This window comes from Manacus candei, unplaced genomic scaffold (assembly GCF_025592945.1).
Source record: "Manacus candei isolate 608988 ecotype Guabito, Panama unplaced genomic scaffold, ASM2559294v1 h1tg000197l, whole genome shotgun sequence".
NCBI lineage: Eukaryota > Metazoa > Chordata > Aves > Passeriformes > Pipridae > Manacus > Manacus candei.
The window spans coordinates 417268-434213 of NW_026138245.1; the positions used below are offsets into that span (position 1 = coordinate 417268).

General features: G+C 56.5%; 2 protein-coding genes and 1 long non-coding RNA gene across 4 annotated transcripts in view; 1 reads left to right on the plus strand and 2 right to left on the minus strand.

The window, feature by feature from the left end:
* Window positions 1–16946, plus strand: part of LOC127464165 (uncharacterized) — a 348813-nt gene that overhangs the window by 266318 nt on the left and 65549 nt on the right. The window contains exon 5 of the mRNA XM_051774361.1: window positions 4774–4792. The gene's annotated coding sequence lies outside the window, so the exon portion shown is untranslated. The remainder of the gene's footprint in view (window positions 1–4773; window positions 4793–16946) is intronic.
* Window positions 1–16946, minus strand: part of LOC127464177 (killer cell lectin-like receptor subfamily B member 1C) — a 61108-nt gene that overhangs the window by 28824 nt on the left and 15338 nt on the right. The gene's annotated exons all lie outside the window — the stretch shown is intronic.
* Window positions 14402–15177, minus strand: LOC127464183 (uncharacterized). Of its 2 annotated transcripts, XR_007901224.1 has the most exons (3): window positions 15106–15177; window positions 14969–15007; window positions 14402–14642 (listed from the first exon to the last, which is right to left on the minus strand). It is a non-coding gene; the product is annotated as an uncharacterized LOC127464183 (long non-coding RNA). The 2 variants fall into 2 exon arrangements; XR_007901223.1 differs by lacking the exon at window positions 15106–15177 and having other exon boundaries at window positions 14402–14639; window positions 14969–14996.

The window sequence follows — 16946 nt, forward strand, 5'->3', positions numbered from 1 at the left end:
GTAGTGTACCCAAAACCTGTTTTGCATTTTCATTAGCATTATAATAGGCCAGCATGTTTAAGAATTTTGCTTTCATGTTATCATCTATGTCTGGATCTGAATCTATTGACTCATTTAAACGATCTACAAATTGATCGTACGGTTCCGAGGGTCCTTGCTCAATTGAAATACATGGGAGTCTTGACTTTGCATCCCTTATCATAAGCAATGACTTATAAGCCAATTCCTGACTAGTTTTTAATACCTCATTTGGAAACTGATTTTGCAAATATGCAGTGTTGTACTGACCAAAACCCATGAGCATGTCAACAGAAACACCAAAGAGAGGGTGTCCTTTCTGCCTAGGTTTTGCAACTCCTGTAGCACAACTGGCACTCCATTCGGTAAAAAATTCTAGCTGTTGGTGTTATAAGTAAACCCAGGAAATTTGCTGCTCAAAGGGGTTAATAAAGTTGCTGTATTTTACTAACCACATTGTTAAGAGTCATGAGTTGACTGATTATGAAATATCTAACCACAAGTTTGTATGCTGTAGAACACAACGCAGAGTGACTCAGTGTTTTTTGGAGCTGTTTGATTACAGGCATATTGATATGGACTAATATGGAGGGGCAAGCCACGAGGAGTCCTATGATTAGATGACATCTCCCGATGGAAAATTCCAGGACCACGGCCTCATAGGGACTAATGACTTTAAAATCATTGGTGGAAGCCCCTCAGCAACGGCAGATGCCCGCGAGTGGAGGAGCCAACCACAGATCTGCCCGCGAAAGAGGAACCAAGCAGGGAGCAGCCCGCAAACCTCCCACCAATGGACTATGAACATGACTTTGGGGGGTGGTGTCAACAAAGGGTATAATTGTTGCTGTTTGGGTTCCCCATTTTGCGGACTGTGGTGGAGCAAGGGTCTCCCCGGTCGCCCGGCTGGCCGCTTTTGCTTGTTAGCATTAATAAACCTGTTTGTTTTACCTTGCAACCAAAATTATACCCTCTTTATCGATATCAACTTCCATTTTCTGGGCCAGGCCCCAGAGGCAATCCCAACCAGTCCTGCCCCTCGTCCCCAGCCCGGCTCACTGACTCCTGGGGGCCCCTGGAAGCCAAGAGCCAAAGGCCGACCCCCCCAGAGTGCAGCCCCACCATCTGCACTGGGGACCCAGGGCTTCCCTTTCCCAAGCAGCCCCTGCAAAGCCTTGTCAGAGACAAAACTGGGTGACCCGAGTGTTGGATGCTTTTAGGAAAGAGGTCTGAAGATTTCTTGACTAATGGAGGGGGGTGACGTTTTTATTCTTGACCTTTCCAGTTCTCCATTTGGGGGCAGGATGTCCTCTGGGCCAATGTTTTGTTCCCTTTGCAGTGAGTGCAGCCTCAGAGGGCTGAGCCCTCTCTGGCTGGGCTTGGCCTCTCCTGGAGAGACTCAGGCCTGGCTGGGCTGCCCCAGGCAGACGCTGCAGGAAGAAGAGCTCAGGCCGCCTGGGTCTGGTGTCCCTGGGGCTCAGCCTGTGCCCCATTGCTGGGCAGGGGCTGAGCCCCACCTCTGCCTGGGGGCCTTGGCCAAAGGGCTGCCAAGGAAGAGGCCCAGGAGCCTTGGGGCCTGCCCAGCTTTCCTCCTCCCTGGGGGCTCTCAGTCCTCCCCTGACACCGGGTGGGCCCAAGGCCTTGCTGACTTCGGGCTCACGGCCCGCCGGCACCATCCCAGCGGCCTGACCCCCCTCCTTCCCCTCTCTCCAGCCTCTCCTGCCTTTTCTGGCAAGGGGCCATCCAAGGCAAACCCCGGTTCTCAGCAATGGCACCTGTGGCACGGCTGCAAGGCTCCAGTGGGCCAGGCAAGAGCAGGAGCACCGAGAGCCTGAGGAGCCAGGAGATGCCCTGGCTGGGCATCGTGCTGCTGCGGGACGAGCTGACACCTCTGCACAGTCTCTGCCCGTCCCTGCCAGTCGACTTCTGCCCAGGCTCTGGGCACGGGGACGCAGCACTGACACTTTTCAGCCCCCGCGCTGTTCCACAGAGGCTGTGATGTCACAAGGCCCTTGCCTGGCAGCCAGGAGATGGGCAAGGCAAGGCAAGGACGGAGCCTCTGAGCCACCAGCACGCTGTCCCCAAAGGCTGGGGTGGCACAGAAGCCCAGAGTCCCTGAGCTTGGCAGAGACTTGGGAGATCAACCGGCGTCCAGCCTACGCCCCATCCCCAGCACGTCAAGCAGAGCACGGCACTCAGTGCCATGGCCAGTCTTTGCTTAAACACCTCCAGGGACGGTGACTCCACCACCTCCCTGGGCAGCCCAAAAAGCTCTGAGGCATCACACCTCTTCTTTTACAGTTCTATCACAACTTTTATAAGTCAATCATAATACATTACAGAGCTCCATTTTTATGTTGGTTACGGACACATTTATATATCTTTATGTACCTTTTATATGCCTTTATATACCTTTATATACCAAAGGAATTCATCTGAGTCATTTGGGTTCAGGAGAGGACATTTTTGGCCTTCTTGGTGAATCCGAAAAATCGGTCCCAGAAACTGCTCAGAGACTTTTTTATCTTTAAGCAGCAAGGTATTTGTTTATTCAACGTTGGGAGCAAGCCAGCTGGCACTGGACAAACTTGCTCGAAGGCTTCACACAAAATCAGCATTTTTCTACAATCTTCAGCTGGGATTAAATGCATATTCAAGTGATTACAACATCTATCGATGCATATTAATAATAGGCGGAGTAGAGGTGGAGCTGAGGCGGGGCTTGGGGCGGTGTTTCTCTTGGCCCTCAATCCTGAGGGTACTTCCACTCTTCCTCCATGGCTCTGGGGGCTTCAACTCATCTTCCTCAGCTTGACCTTCCTTCTCTTCCATTCTTCTTGACCCGCTCACTGAAGCTTGGAAAAAGCCCTGGCTCCCGGCCTATTCCTCCTATTCCAATGTCTCCCTGACCCTGTTGTCTCTCTAATTTATCCCCTCGAGGCCTAGGACATGTTCCTGTACTATTCTCTGAAGCTTTGCTCCAGTCAGTAGAACAGAATGAGCACAGATGGTCTTGGATGTTGGTAGCTTGTTAGCAGGCCCAAATTTCTTAGTTAACTCTTTTGGGCCTGGCCTCCTGTTTCCCCAGGGACACAGCCCGGGCCCGGCTGTTCCCATTCCCATTCCACGGGTTTGCATTCCTGTTCCAGGTGTTCCCATCCCGTTCTAGTTGTTCCCATCCCATTCCTATTGTCCCCATTCCCGGTGTCCCCATTCCCATTCCAGGAGTTCCCATTCCCATTCCATGTGTTCCAATTCCCTTTCCAGGTGTTCCATCCCATTCTAGGTGTCTCCATTCCCATTCCTATTGTCGCTCCTCCCATTCCTGATGTTCCCATCCCACTTCTGTTTTCCCCATTCCCAGTTCTTGGTGTTCCCATTCATATTCCAGGTGTCTCCATTTCTATTCCTATTGTCCCCATTCCCATTCCAGGTGTTCCCATCCCACCTCTGTTTTCCCTATTCCCATTCCAGGTGTCCCCATTCCCATTCCTGGTGTCCCCATTTCCATTCCTGGTGTCCCCATTCCCATTCCAGGTGTTCCCATTCTCATTCCAGGTGTCCCCATTCCAATTCCTGGTGTCCCCAGTCTGCTCCCAATGTTCCCATTCCCATTCCAGGTATTCCCATTCCAATCCCAGGTGATCCCATTCCCATTCCTGGTGTCCCCAACCTGCTCCCGATGTTCCCATTCCCATTCCCAATGTTCCCATTCCCATTCCAGTTGTCCCCATTCCCATTCCTGGTGTCCCCATTTCCATTCCTGGTGTCCCCATTCCCATTCCAGGTGTTTCCATTCCCATTCCAGGTGTTCCCATTCCCATTCCAGGTGTTTCCATTCCCATTCCTGGTGTCCCCATTCCCATTCCAGGTGTCCCCATTTCCATTCCAGGTGTTCCCATTCCCATTCCAGGTATTTCCATTCCCATTCCTGGTGTCCCCATTCCCATTCCAGGTGTTCCTATTCCCATTCCAGGTGTTCCCACTCCAGGTGTTTCCATTCCAGTTCGAGGTGTTCCCATTCCCATTCCTGGTGTCCCCATTCCCATTCCAGGTGTTCCTATTCCCATTCCAGGTGTTCCCACTCCAGGTGTTTCCATTCCAGTTCCAGGTGTCCCCATTCCCATTCCTGGTGTCCCCATTTCCATTCCAGGTGTTCCCATTCCCATTCCAGGTGTCTCCATTCCAATTCCTGGTGTTCCCATTCCCATTCCTCGTGTCCCCATTTCCATTCCAGGTGTTCCCATTCCCATTACTGGTGTTCCCATTCCAGGTGTCTCCATTCCAATTCCAGGTGTCCCCATTTCCATTCCAGGTGTTCCCATTCCCATTCCAGGTGTTCCCACTCCAGGTGTTTCCATTCCAGTTCCAGGTGTCCACATTTCCATTCCTGGTGTTCCCATTTCCATTCCAGGTGTTCCCATTCCCATTCCAGGTGTTCCCATTTCCATTCCAGGTGTTCCCATTCCAGGTGTCTCCATTCCAATTCCAGGTGTTCCCATTCCTGGTGTCCCCATTTCCATTCCAGGTGTTCCCATTCCCATTCCAGGTGTTCCTTCCCCATTCCACGTGTCCCCATTCCCATTCCTGCTGCCCCCATTCCCATTCCTAGTGTCCCCAGTTTGCTCCCCATGTCCCCATTCCCATTCCAGGTGTTCCCATTTCCATTCCTGGTGTTCCCATCCCATTGCTATTGTCCCTATCCCATTCCTGATGTCTCCATTCCCATTCCAGGCATTCTCATTCCCATTCCAGGTGTTCCATCCCATTCTAGGTGTCACCGCTGTCATTTCCCCTGCTGGTTTACCTTTAAACCAGCACACCAGGGCTGTGCCCAATGGGGGTCCCTGTGGATCATCCAACGCGGGTCCTCCCATGGCTGATGGAGTTGGAGCAGCGGCCGAAGCTCTTCCCGCAGTCGGGGCACTCGGGGCTTCTCTTACCGGTGGGTCCGTTGGTGGGAGGTCAAGGCAGAGCTGTCCCTGAAGCTCTTCCCACACTCCCCACACTTGTGAGGCCTCTCCCTGATGTGGATGCGAAGGTGGGTGTAGAGGGTGGAGCTGTCCCACATTCCCTACACGTTTAGGGCTGTTCCCCAGTGTGGATGTGCTGGTGGCTGAGCAGCTTGGTGCTTGTGCTGAAGCTCTTCCCACATTCCAAGCACTTGTAGGGCCATTCCCTGGTGGGGATGCAACGGTGTTTGCAAAGGCTGGAGCTGTCCCTGAAGCTCTTCCCACACTCCCCACACGTGTAGGGCCGTTCCCACTGTGAATCATCTGGTGTCGGAGCAGGTTGAAGCTCTGATTGAAGCTCTTCCCACATTCCTCACATGTGTAGGGCCTTTCCCCACTGTGGATCATCTGGTGTCGGAGCAAGTGGGAGATCTGATTGAAGCTCTTCCCACATTCCTCACATGTGTAGGGCCTTCCCCCACTGTGGATCATCTGGTGTCGGAGCAGGCTGGAGCTCCGTTTGAAGCTCTTCCCACACTCCCCACACGTGTAGGGCCTTCCCCCACTGTGGATGCGAGAGTGGTTGCGGAGGGTGGAGCTGTGCCTGAAGCTCTTCCCACACTCCCCACACGTGTAGGGCCGTTCCCCACTGTGGATCATCTGGTGGCTGAGAAGGTGGGAGCTCAGTTTGAAGCTCTTCCCACACTCCCCACACGTGTAGGGCTGTTCCCCACTGTGGATGCGACGGTGGTTGCGAAGGGTGGAGCGGTCATTGAAGCTCTTCCCGCATTCCCCACACGTGTAGGGCCGTTCCCCACTGTGGACGTGCTGGTGCCTCAGGAGGTTGGATCTCTTCCTGAAGCTCTTCCCACATTCCAAGCACCTGAAGGGCTTTTCCCTGCTGGGAGGCTGCTCAGGGACCACCAGCTCGCAGCTCCGCCTCAAGCTCCGGCCGCCTTCCCGGCACACGCTGGCTCTTTCCTCCTCACAGCCCCCTGGGCTGGCTTTGGAGCCCCTCCTGCGGGGGCATCTCCGGCCCTTTTCCTCCCCGCTGCCTTCCTGCGCCGGGGAGCCCTTAAAAAGGGCCTCTCCCACCAGGCTCTGCCGGGGGGATTTGTCCTCTGCGCTCTCCGGCCTCACCTCGGGGCCTGGGGCAGGAACCAACACGGACACGCAGGGGATTTGCCTCCGGCCCACAGGGAAGCCCAAGGACATCCCCCCAACTCTGGCCCCGGCAGGACGGCCACAAAAGACAGAAGACCCACCCAAAGGGACACTGACTTCCTCCTCACCTGCCAGGGGGGCCCAAGGCATCTTCCTCTTCCTCGCAGCCTCCTTCTCCATCCGCCCAAGCTTTGGGAAGCAGAAATCCTGATGGGGGTAAAAACAAGGGGTGAATGCGTTGCCTTGGGGGTTCCTCCTGCCCAAGTCTAGTTCTAGGACTCACCAGGCATCTTGTGTCCATAAAAACCCCCAAAACACCAACATTCAGCCCAAAAACCCCTCCCAGGAGTTCCCCCTCTCTGCTCTCTGGGGTTAGGGGTGTCCCCCCTGTCTGCCCTGATGGCACTTCTGCCTGCATTGGGGGTCCCCCTTCTCCGGGCTGCCGGGGGTCCCGCGGCTCCGGGGGGTTCCCACTCTCCGGGGTCCCCTTGAGTGTTGCCAGGGGGGTCCCAGGGCTCACTTCTCCCCACTCTGCCTCCCGAGACCGGTCGGCCCTCCTCTCTCGGCTCCCACCCTCGCAAACCTCTTGGCGCTCTCGGCTCCCACCCCGCCTCAAGGCCCCCCCTCCTCTCCACACTCCAAGGCCTTCCCCCTCTCCGGGACCCCCGCTTAAGGGGCCCGGCGCTCCCTCTCTGCTCCCCCCCTCCAGCATTCCGGGGGTCCCCCAGCTCCGGGATCGCCCCTCTCCGCTCTCCCCACTCCGCGGCTACCGGGGTTCCCCCCCGGCTCTCATGGGGGCCCCCAAACCGCTCTCGCCCCCCCACCATTGCCCAGCGACCGCCAGGACCTTTTGGCTGCTCTTCTTTGTGCTCCCGCTCGGCTCCTCCCTCGGCTGGGCCGCCGCTTTTGGCGGGTTTCCTCCTCCGGGATCCGCCCCCTGCAGCCCTTCCCCCCCTGGACCAGCCCCCTTGGGCCCCCCTTGGGCCCCCCTTGGGCCCCCCTTGCCCAATAAGTCTGGTTATACAGACAAACCATTTGGTTTTCACCCACAAAACCCAAATGTATAACCCAGCACCCTGGAGCATGAACAAAGTGGTTTTCCTTGGGCCCCTCCCCGAGTCCAAAGTAAAGGGAGAGGGGAAAAAATCCTGCTGGTGGGAGAGCTGTTGCAGTCTGGTCAAAAGTGGTGATTGCAGTCCAGTTGAGGGTGGTGGTCTCAGTCTGGTTGAGAGTGGTGAGCTGTAGCCTTCCTCCCGATCCCACGAGTGGTGGAAAGGTTCCGAAAGTCCAGGTTTATATATTCTCCAGTTCAGGCAGGAATGCCCAGTCCTCCCCTCAGAGCGGGGAATTCCATAAAAGGATGCTCAGTTCGTTCCCTCAGAGCGGGGAATTCCATAAAAGGGTATGAGGATTCTCAGAGCGGGGAATTCCATAAAAGGGTATGAGGACAGGGACACCCCCCCCACCTCTAAACCCCCCCACCCGCCCCCCCCCCCCACCAACAGTTCCTGGGAAAATGGCATGGAAGGCCATAGAATACACACTTTTGGGCTACACCCATCCAGTGAGGAATCGGTCCCAGCTGTTCTAACTAGGACACTGTGTCCGTCATCGCTGCCATCATCATCATCATCGGCCTCGTGGCAGTCGGTGTCTGGAAGCTCCGATCCGGTAACTCCCAGGATGGGGGTCGGCAAGGGGCACGGATCCGCCCGGCAGCATTCCGGGGATCCTGTGCCACGGGTGCTGATCCCACTTTCTTTCCATAGGGAAGAGGGAGGGGAATGGATACGACCCCGCGCCCACCAGTGAGTCCCAGCAGCGTGTGTGGATCCAGATCCTCTGTGCAGGGATCCCAGGATGGATGCCGGGATTCCAGAGGGGAATGGGGGCCTAATGGCTGGAGCGGGATTGGAAGGGGATTGCAGCTCAGGGCAGGATTCCAGAGTGGGATCAGGTGGAATTGTGGACTGGGATCAGGGCTGGATTCTGGACTGGGATTGGGGTGGGATGGACGGAGTGGGATTGGGATAGGTTGGACAGAGCAGGATCAGGTGGGATTCCAGAGCAGTTCCTACTCTCCCTGGGCTCCACAGCCGGCTCCATCCCCTGGGTTGGGAACAGGGACATGGTGACTCCTTTCCCCGCTCTCATCCCAGCAGGAATCACAACCTGAGCGATCCCGGAGCTGGATCCGCCCCTTCCCTCTCCCTGTGGAAAGGCAGGAGCTGCTGGCAGAGCTCATCCCGCTGCTCCCACCCACCCCGGCCCCCCTGCGGCTCTTCCCCATGGATCAACTTCCTGCTTTTTCCCGTGTGAAACCCAGGACCACAATTATTCCTGAGACTTTAATTTGGGTGTGAAAATCTCCTGCTTTGGGCAAGAAATCCTGGCTCCTCCTCCGGCATCCGGCAGTTCCTCTGTGGGAACCAGGAATGGGAATGGGGACAGGGGGGCTGGGATGGGGACATTGGGGACAGGGATGGGGACACTGGGAGTAGGTTGCAGACATCAGGAATTGAAATGGGAACACCAGGAGACAATGGGGAAAGGGATGGGGACACCAGGAGCAGGATGGGATGACCAGGAGAAGGTTGGGGACCCTGGAGCAGGCTGGGGTCATCAGGAATGGGGTGGAGATTGCAGGAATAGCAATGGAGACATTGGGAGCAGGTTGGGGACAGCAGGAACTGGGAATGGGGACATCAGGAATGGGATGGGAACAATGGGAATGGGAACACCAGGAATGGAATGGGAACATGAGGGACCAGGATGGGGACACTGGGAACTGATGAAGAGGAGCAGAGACCCCAGACTCACCTAAACCCCTCCCAGAACTGAGGGCCAAGAGAAGTCCTGCCCAAACTCTGCCTGACCTCCACCCATTATTAATATGCATAGATAGATGTTGTGATCAGATGAATATGATTTATCATATTTAATCATATATGAAAATTGTATACAACCCCGATATTGTGTGAAACTCTCGAGCAAGTTCTCTGTGGTGCGAACCACGCTCGCTGCCGAAGTCGGCAATAAATCCCTTTGCTGCTCAAAGATCCAAAGTCTCTGAGCAGTTCCTCAGACTGAGTTTTTTGTCATCACAAAGGCACAAACTGATGGATGCCCTCAGAGTGCAACATTCCCTCCAAAGAGAAGAGGGAAATGCTTCATTGCTGAGCCCTGCAATCCCCTGCCCTTGCCCACCAGGCCAGCACAAGAGCACCTGACCTTGTCGCTCGGCTCCTGGGCCTGTGGCTCTGCTCCCCTGGCAACAGGCACGGCCACTGCAAAGAAATCACATTCTTTGAAGAATGGAGGGGGGTGACTTTTTTATTCTTGACCTTTCCAATTCTCCATTTGGGGGCAGGATGTCCTCTGGGCCAATGTTTTGTTCCCTTTGCAGTGAGTGCAGCCTCAGAGGGCTGAGCCCTCTCTGGCTGGGCTTGGCCTCTCCTGCAGAGACTCAGGCCTGGCTGGGCTGCCCCAGGCAGACGCTGCAGGAAGAAGAGCTCAGGCCGCCTGGGTCTGGTGTCCCTGGGGCTCAGCCTGTGCCCCATTGCTGGGCAGGGGCTGAGCCCCACCTCTGCCTCAGGGCCTTGGCCAAAGGGCTGCCAAGGAAGAGGCCCAGGAGCCTTGGGGCCTGCCCAGCTTTCCTCCTCCCTGGGGGCTCTCAGTCCTCCCCTGACACCGTGTGGGCCCAAGGCCTTGCTGGCTTCGGGCTCACGGCCCGCCGGCACCATCCCAGCGGCCTGACCCCCCTCCTTCCCCTCTCTCCAGCCTCTCCTGCCTTTTCTGGCAAGGGGCCATCCAAGGCAAACCCCGGTTCTCAGCAATGGCACCTGTGGCACGGCTGCAAGGCTCCAGTGGGCCAGGCAAGAGCAGGAGCACCGAGAGCCTGAGGAGCCAGGAGATGCCCTGGCTGGGCATGGTGCTGCTGCGGGACGAGCTGACACCTCTGCACAGTCTCTGCCCGTCCCTGCCAGCCGACTTCTGCCCAGGCTCTGGGCACGGGGACGCAGCACTGACACTTTTCAGCCCCCGCGCTGTTCCACAGAGGCTGTGATGTCACAAGGCCCTTGCCTGGCAGCCAGGAGATGGGCAAGGCAAGGCAAGGACGGAGCCTCTGAGCCACCAGCACGCTGTCCCCAAAGGCTGGGGTGGCACAGAAGCCCAGAGTCCCTGAGCTTGGCAGAGACTTGGGAGATCAACCGGCGTCCAGCCTACGCCCCATCCCCAGCACGTCAAGCAGAGCACGGCACTCAGTGCCATGGCCAGTCTTTGCTTAAACACCTCCAGGGACGGTGACTCCACCACCTCCCTGGGCAGCCCATTTCAATACCTAATCCCTGTTTCTCTCCAAAAAGTCCTGCTCCTGTCCCTGACAAACAGCCCCTGACAGGCAGGTCCTCCTGTCCTCTTGTCCTATTGCCTGTTGCCTCGGAGAAGGAGCAGGAAGTTGTGGACAGGGAGAAGGTCAGCCCCGAGCCTCCTCTTCTCCAGGCTGGAGAAGCCCAGCTCCCTCAGCTGCTCCTCACAGGCCATGCACTGCAGACCCTTGCCCAGCTCCATTGCCCTTCTCTCCACCCACGGTCTTGGCCCAGAGGTCCAGCCTGTCCAGGTCCCTCTGCACAGCCTTCCTACCCTCCAGCACATCCACACTGCAAGCCAGCTTGGGGTCCTCTGCCAATTTGCTCCTGGAAGACTCAATGCCCTCCTGCAGATCCCCATGAAAAATAGGCAACAGGACTGGGCCTGTTACCCAACAAGTTCTAGTGCTTGACAAAGGAGCCCACCCAGCAGTGGGGAGAAACTGCTGGTAGGAGATTGAATGGGGGCAAGAGACAATGGATGATGGACAAGTTCTGGGCCATGGCCATTTGTTAGAAAAACAAAGGAAAAGTTTAAGGCCTGCCATATTTCAGTGGTCAGAGACCTGGCAGAGAAATCTATTTTTGAGACCTGGACACCAAGAAGGCAGAATTTAAAAACCACAAAGACCCTTAGAGAAACCAGAGATGAAGACAAAACTAACACAGACAGTTACTGAGGCTCTCTCTATCCAGGGAAAAGACAAGACAAGGACAAAAACTGTGGACTAAGCATCATGCAAAGTGAGAAATCAAGAGTCAATAGAAGAGAGAATAAGAATTCCTGCAGAGAACTGGTAAGCCAATGGACAGGAATTCCTTTGTCTGCTAAAATGTAAAAAGAGTTTAAAGTTTTGAGAACTGATGTACAGGTGTTAGAGAGCAATTCCTGTGTCCCTTCAGTGCTGAATGAAGTAGGGTCACCTCTGGAACCCAACCAACTGCTCAGAGATTTTATTCCCCGGCTTTCGCTGACGGTTTCTGGGGACCCAGATGAGACAAAGCAGCGCCGACAGGGCAGAGCAGAGGAATCGTTGGCCCTGCAGCGTGTACCAAAGGAGTTTTGGGGAGATCTTCCAATTCCCTGGTCTGGGGAGTTCACCACGCCTTCTTTTCTGGGAAAAAGAACAGGCCATGAATTTTGGGTACTTGATTTTAAGGTCTTTTGCCTGCACATAAGGCACAGCAATGGGAAGGAGGCAGCGTGAGGCTGAGAGGTTTCTGTCCTGGTTTGTGGGCTTGGGTGAGATTGGGCCAGAATTACAGGACACCTGTAAAATCTGGGCTTTGGGAAAGGTTGGGGAGGGTTGGGAAAGGTGTTCAAAGGGTGGTTTTGCCTGAGGTGTTAAACATGGGAGTGGGTCTATCTTCCCAATTCCCAAGAGAAGAGATGCCAGAAAGTTTCCCTGCAGGTTGTGTTTTAAGGAACAGGAGAAGAGACCGAGGGTAAGGGGTTTCTTTCCTGGAGGGAAGGGCTGTCGTTCACTTGCGGGAGCCCTGCGCTGAAATTGCCCGTCTGACTGCCCAAACTGAACACAGCTGAAGATTCCTGCCAGACAAAAAGGACCAGGACAGAAAGCTCTTGCTGCCCATGGAGTGCCCAGGGTGTCCCCCCAAGTGCATGTGAAACCCGAAGGTTCCAGGCTTTCTTTCCTGGGGGAAAGGCCGTGACATCCCAAAAAGTCCCGTGGCAGACAGGTGGGGCTGCACTGTGGGGGTGTGAGGTGTTGGTTCTTCGGTTTCCAGGGGCTATTCCAGAATGGAGAGGACAGGCTGTGCCATCACAGAGGGGCCCATGGCACAGGGGTTGGGCTGCACTAGGGGCTGTGAGACATTGGTTTTTTGGTTTCCAGCAGCCATTCTGGAATGGAGGGGATAGGCCGTGACATCGCAAGAGGGCCCATGGTACAAAGGTGGGGCTTCACTTTGGGATTGTAGGGCGTTGGTTCTTTGGTTGCCAGGGCCCATTCCAGAATGGAGAGGACAGGCTGTGACACCACAAAGGAGCCCTTGGCACATGGGTGGGGTTGAACTGTCACATGGTGGGGGCTTGGTTCTTTGGTTTCCAGAGGCTATTCCGGAATGGAGAGGATAGGTCAGAATGGATAGGACAACAAAAGGGCCCAAAGCACATGGGTTGGTCTGCACTATGGTGTGGGGTGTTGGTTCTTTGGTTGCCAGGGCCTATTCTGGAATGGAGAGGACAGGCTGTGACAAGAAGTGCCTGTCAGAACTGCAAAGACGGACGCACAAGAATCTTATGTGGGCATATTCTCTGCTCTGCCCTGCACACCTTTGTGTTGGGGTGAAAACTCAGCCTCTCTGCTTCCCTCTCCTGAGGGACTAGTTCTTAGACATCCCTTTCCCCTACGCTCCTTTCAAAAGCCCTCCTGGCAATTCCCAAGCCTGTACCCAGCTCTCATCCCCTGTCTGTCCTCTTCCCAATCCCCTGGTCAATCCCAACATCCCAGGACAGGGATCCCAGTTGCTTGGCTGCACTCCCACCTAGTTCCATATGCTGGGCCATGATATCCCAGCACTGGAGCAGCCAGGTCAGCAGGGGCTCTCCCAGCTGGAGGCTGAAATCTTTTCACATCTCTCACAGTTCATCTGGGGATGGGGATCTGGTGATTACCTCTGACCCTGCCTCTTGCTCCTGTTCTGAGGGTTCTGCTTCCCCTTCATCCCTCACTAACTGAGCTGATTTGGTCTTGGATTTCTTCTGTAGAGGGGCAGCTGCTACTGGCACAGGTTGTTCCTCTGCAGTTTGAGTGGCCACAGCACCTCTTGGTCTCCTTTCCTCCTCCTCCTCCCCCTGAGGGCACTGGGTCTTAGTTAAACAAGATTACAACTTAGAAATTAAGAGACTTCAGGTGGAAGTGCGGAAAAGGAAAAGAAACAGCTTTTTATTAACAAAATGTGAATAAACAACAAATGGTGCAACCAAAAACTTTCAGAAGAAACAAAACCAAGTCCCAAATGCCCAGGTGGGGGGAGAAACTGTCCCGGCAGTTCAAAGCTCTCTCAGCCCCGTGTGCTCGCAGCCAGCAGTGAAGGAGTCCCTTTTCCCAGGGGCAGTCCCCAAAGCAGAACACCTCGCTCCCAGATGGGTCGGGCTCTCTCTCTCTCTCTCTCGGTTGTTCTCCACGAGGTGTCCCGTGGGGAAAAAACTTCCTCTCAGGAAAAGAGAACAAGGTGGCCAAAATCAGCTCCCGCTCTGTCCGGTCCCGGACAAACCCCAAAAGCCCCCGAACAAAGGACCCCCCGCCCTCCCCGCGGCCACCGCGGTGTCCCCGAGAGCCGCCCTCCCCCCACTGCCCCTGCCCAGCGCCTGCGGCTCCGCTCCAACCCACCCCATCCCGGGAGACACAGATGGGAATGGGGGGACACTGGGAAACAATTCCAACACCTCTTTTCAAACCTCTGACACCTGGTTCCCAGACATTCCCAAAGAAGGGGCTTCCCGTGGCCTCGAGCCAGGGACCCACCTTTGTATTGAACCAACTCCTGGAGAGACACGTTCCCATCCCTGTCCCCATTCCAAATTCCTGGGGTTCCTATCCCTGTCCCCATTCCCATTCCTGGGGTTCCCATCCCTCTCCCCATTCCCACTTCCTGCTGAGCCAACCTGCTCCCAGTGTCCCCATCCCTGTCCCCACTGTCCCTATCCTGGTCTCCCATGTCCCCATTCCCATTCCCGGTGTCCCAATTCCCATTCCTGGTGACTCCAACCTGCTCCCAGTTTCCCCATTCCCATTCCTAGAGTTCCCATGCCCATTCCTGCTGTCCCCAACCTGCTCCCAGTGTCCCCATCCCTGTCCCCAATGTCCCCATCCCAGTCCCCCCTGTCCCCATTCCTATTCCTGGTTCCCACAGAGGAACTGCCAGATGCCGGAGGAGGGAGCCAGGATTTCTTGCCCAAAGCAGGAGATTTTCACACCCAAATTAAAGCCTCAGGAATAATTGTGGTCCTGGGTTTCACACGGGAAAAAGCAGGAAGTTGATCCATCGGGAAGAGCCGCAGGGGGGCCGGGGTGGGTGGGAGCAGCGGGATGAGCTCTGCCAGCAGCTCCTGCCTTTCCACAGGGAGAGGGAAGGGGCGGATCCAGCTCCGGGATCGCTCAGGCCGTGATTCCTGCTGGGATGAGAGCGGGGAAAGGAGTCACCATGTCCCTGTTCCCATTCCAGGGGATGGAGCCGGTTGTGGAGCCCAGGGAGAGTAGGAACTGCTCCAGATTCCCACCTGATCCTGCTCTGTTCATCCCACCCCAATCCTACTCCAGAATCCAGCCCTGATCCCAGTCCACAATTCCACCTGATCCCACTCTGGAATCCTGCCCTGAGCTGCAATCCCCTTCCAATCCCACTCCAGCCATTAGGCCCCCATTCCCCTCTGGAATCCCGGCATCCATCCTGGGATCCCTGCACAGAGGATCTGGATCCACACACGCTGCTGGGACTCACTGGTGGGCGCGGGGTCATATCCATTCCCCTCCCTGCTCCCTATGGAAAGAAAGTGGGATCAGCACCCGTGGCACAGGATCCCCGGAATGCTGCCGGGCGGATCCGTGCCCCTTGCCGACCCCCATCCCGGGAGTTACCGGATCGGAGCTTCCAGACACCGACTGCCACGAGGCCGATGATGATGATGATGGCAGCGATGACGGACACAGTGTCCTAGTTAGAACAGCTGGGACCGATTCCTCACTGGATGGGTGTAGCCCAAAAGTGTGTATTCTATGGCCTTCCATGCCATTTTCCCAGGAACTGTTGTCGGGGGGGGCGGGGCCTGCGAGGTGGAGGGGGTGTCCCTGTCCTCATACCCTTTTATGGAATTCCCCACTCTGGCAATCTTCATATCCTTTTATGGAATTCCCCACTCTGAGGGAACGAACTGAGCATCCTTTTTTGGAATTCCCCGCTCAGAGAACCCTCATATCCTTTTATGGAATTCCCCGCTCTGAGGGAATCACTGACCATTCCTGCCTGAACTGGAGAATATATAAACCTGGAGTTTCGGAACCTTTCCACCACTCGTGGTATCCACAGGAAGGCTGCAGCTCACCACTCTCAACCAGACTGAGACCACCACCCTCAACTGGACTGCAATCACCACTTTTGACCAGACTGCAACAGCTCTCCCACCAGCAGGTTTTTTTTCCCTCTCCCTTTACTTTGGACTCAGGGGGGGGCCCAAGGAAAACCACTTTGTTCATGCCCCAGGGTGCTGGGTTATAACTTTTGGGTTTTGTGGGTTAAAACCAATTGCTTGTCTGTATAATCAGACTAATTGGGCAAGGGGGGCCCAAAGGGGGCCCAAGGGGGGCCCAAGGGGGCTGGTCCAGGGGGGGAAGGGCTGCAGGGGGCGGATCCCGGAGGAGGAAACCCGCCAAAAGCGGCGGCCCAGCCGAGGGAGGAGCCGAGCGGGAGCACAAAGAAGAGCAGCCAAAAGGTCCTGGCGGTGGCTGGGCAATGGCGGGGGGGGCGAGAGCGGTTTGGGGGCCCCGTGAGAGCCGGGGGGGAACCCCGGTAGCCGCGGAGTGGGGAGAGCGGAGAGGGGCGATCCCGGAGCTGGGGGACCCCCGGAATGCTGGAGGGGGGGGAGCAGAGAGGGAGCGCCGGGCCCCTTAAGCGGGGGTCCCGGAGAGGGGGAAGGCCTTGGAGTGTGGAGAGGAGGGGGGGCCTTGAGGCGGGGTGGGAGCCGAGAGCGCCAAGAGGTTTGCGAGGGTGGGAGCCGAGAGAGGAGGGCCGGCCGGCCCCGGGAGGCAGAGTGGGGAGAAGTGAGCCCTGGGACCCCCCTGGCAACATTAATGGGGACCCCGGAGAGTGGGAACCCCCCAGAACCGCGGGACCCCCGGCAGCCCGGAGAAGGGGGACCCCCAATGCAGGCAGAAGTGCCATCAGGCCAGACAGGGGACCCCCCTAACCCCAGAGAGCAGAGAGGGGGAACTCCTGGGAGGGGATTTTGGGCTGAATGTTGTTGTTTTGGGGGTTTTTATGGACACAAGATGCCCGGTGAGTCCTAGAGCTGGACTTGGGCAGGAGGAACTCCCAAGGCAACGCACTCACCCCTTGTTTCCCCCCCCATCAGGATTTCTGTTTCCCAAAGTTTGGACGGATGGAGGAGGAGGCTGCAAGGAAGAGGAAGATGCCTTGGGGCCCCCAGGCAGGTGAGGAGGAAGTCAGTGCCCCTTTGGGTGGGTCTTTTGTCTTTTGTGGCCGTCCTGCCGGGACCAGAGTTGGGGGGATGTCCTTGGGCTTTCCTGTGGGCCGGAGGCAAATCCCCTGCGTGTCCTTGTTGGTTCCTGCCCCAGGCCCCGAGGTGAGGCCGGAGAGCGCGGAGGACAAATCCCCCCGGCAGAGCCTGGTGGGAGAGGCCGTTTTGAAGGGCTCCCCGGCGCAGGAAGGCAGCGGGGAGGAAAAGGGCCGGAGATGCCCCCGC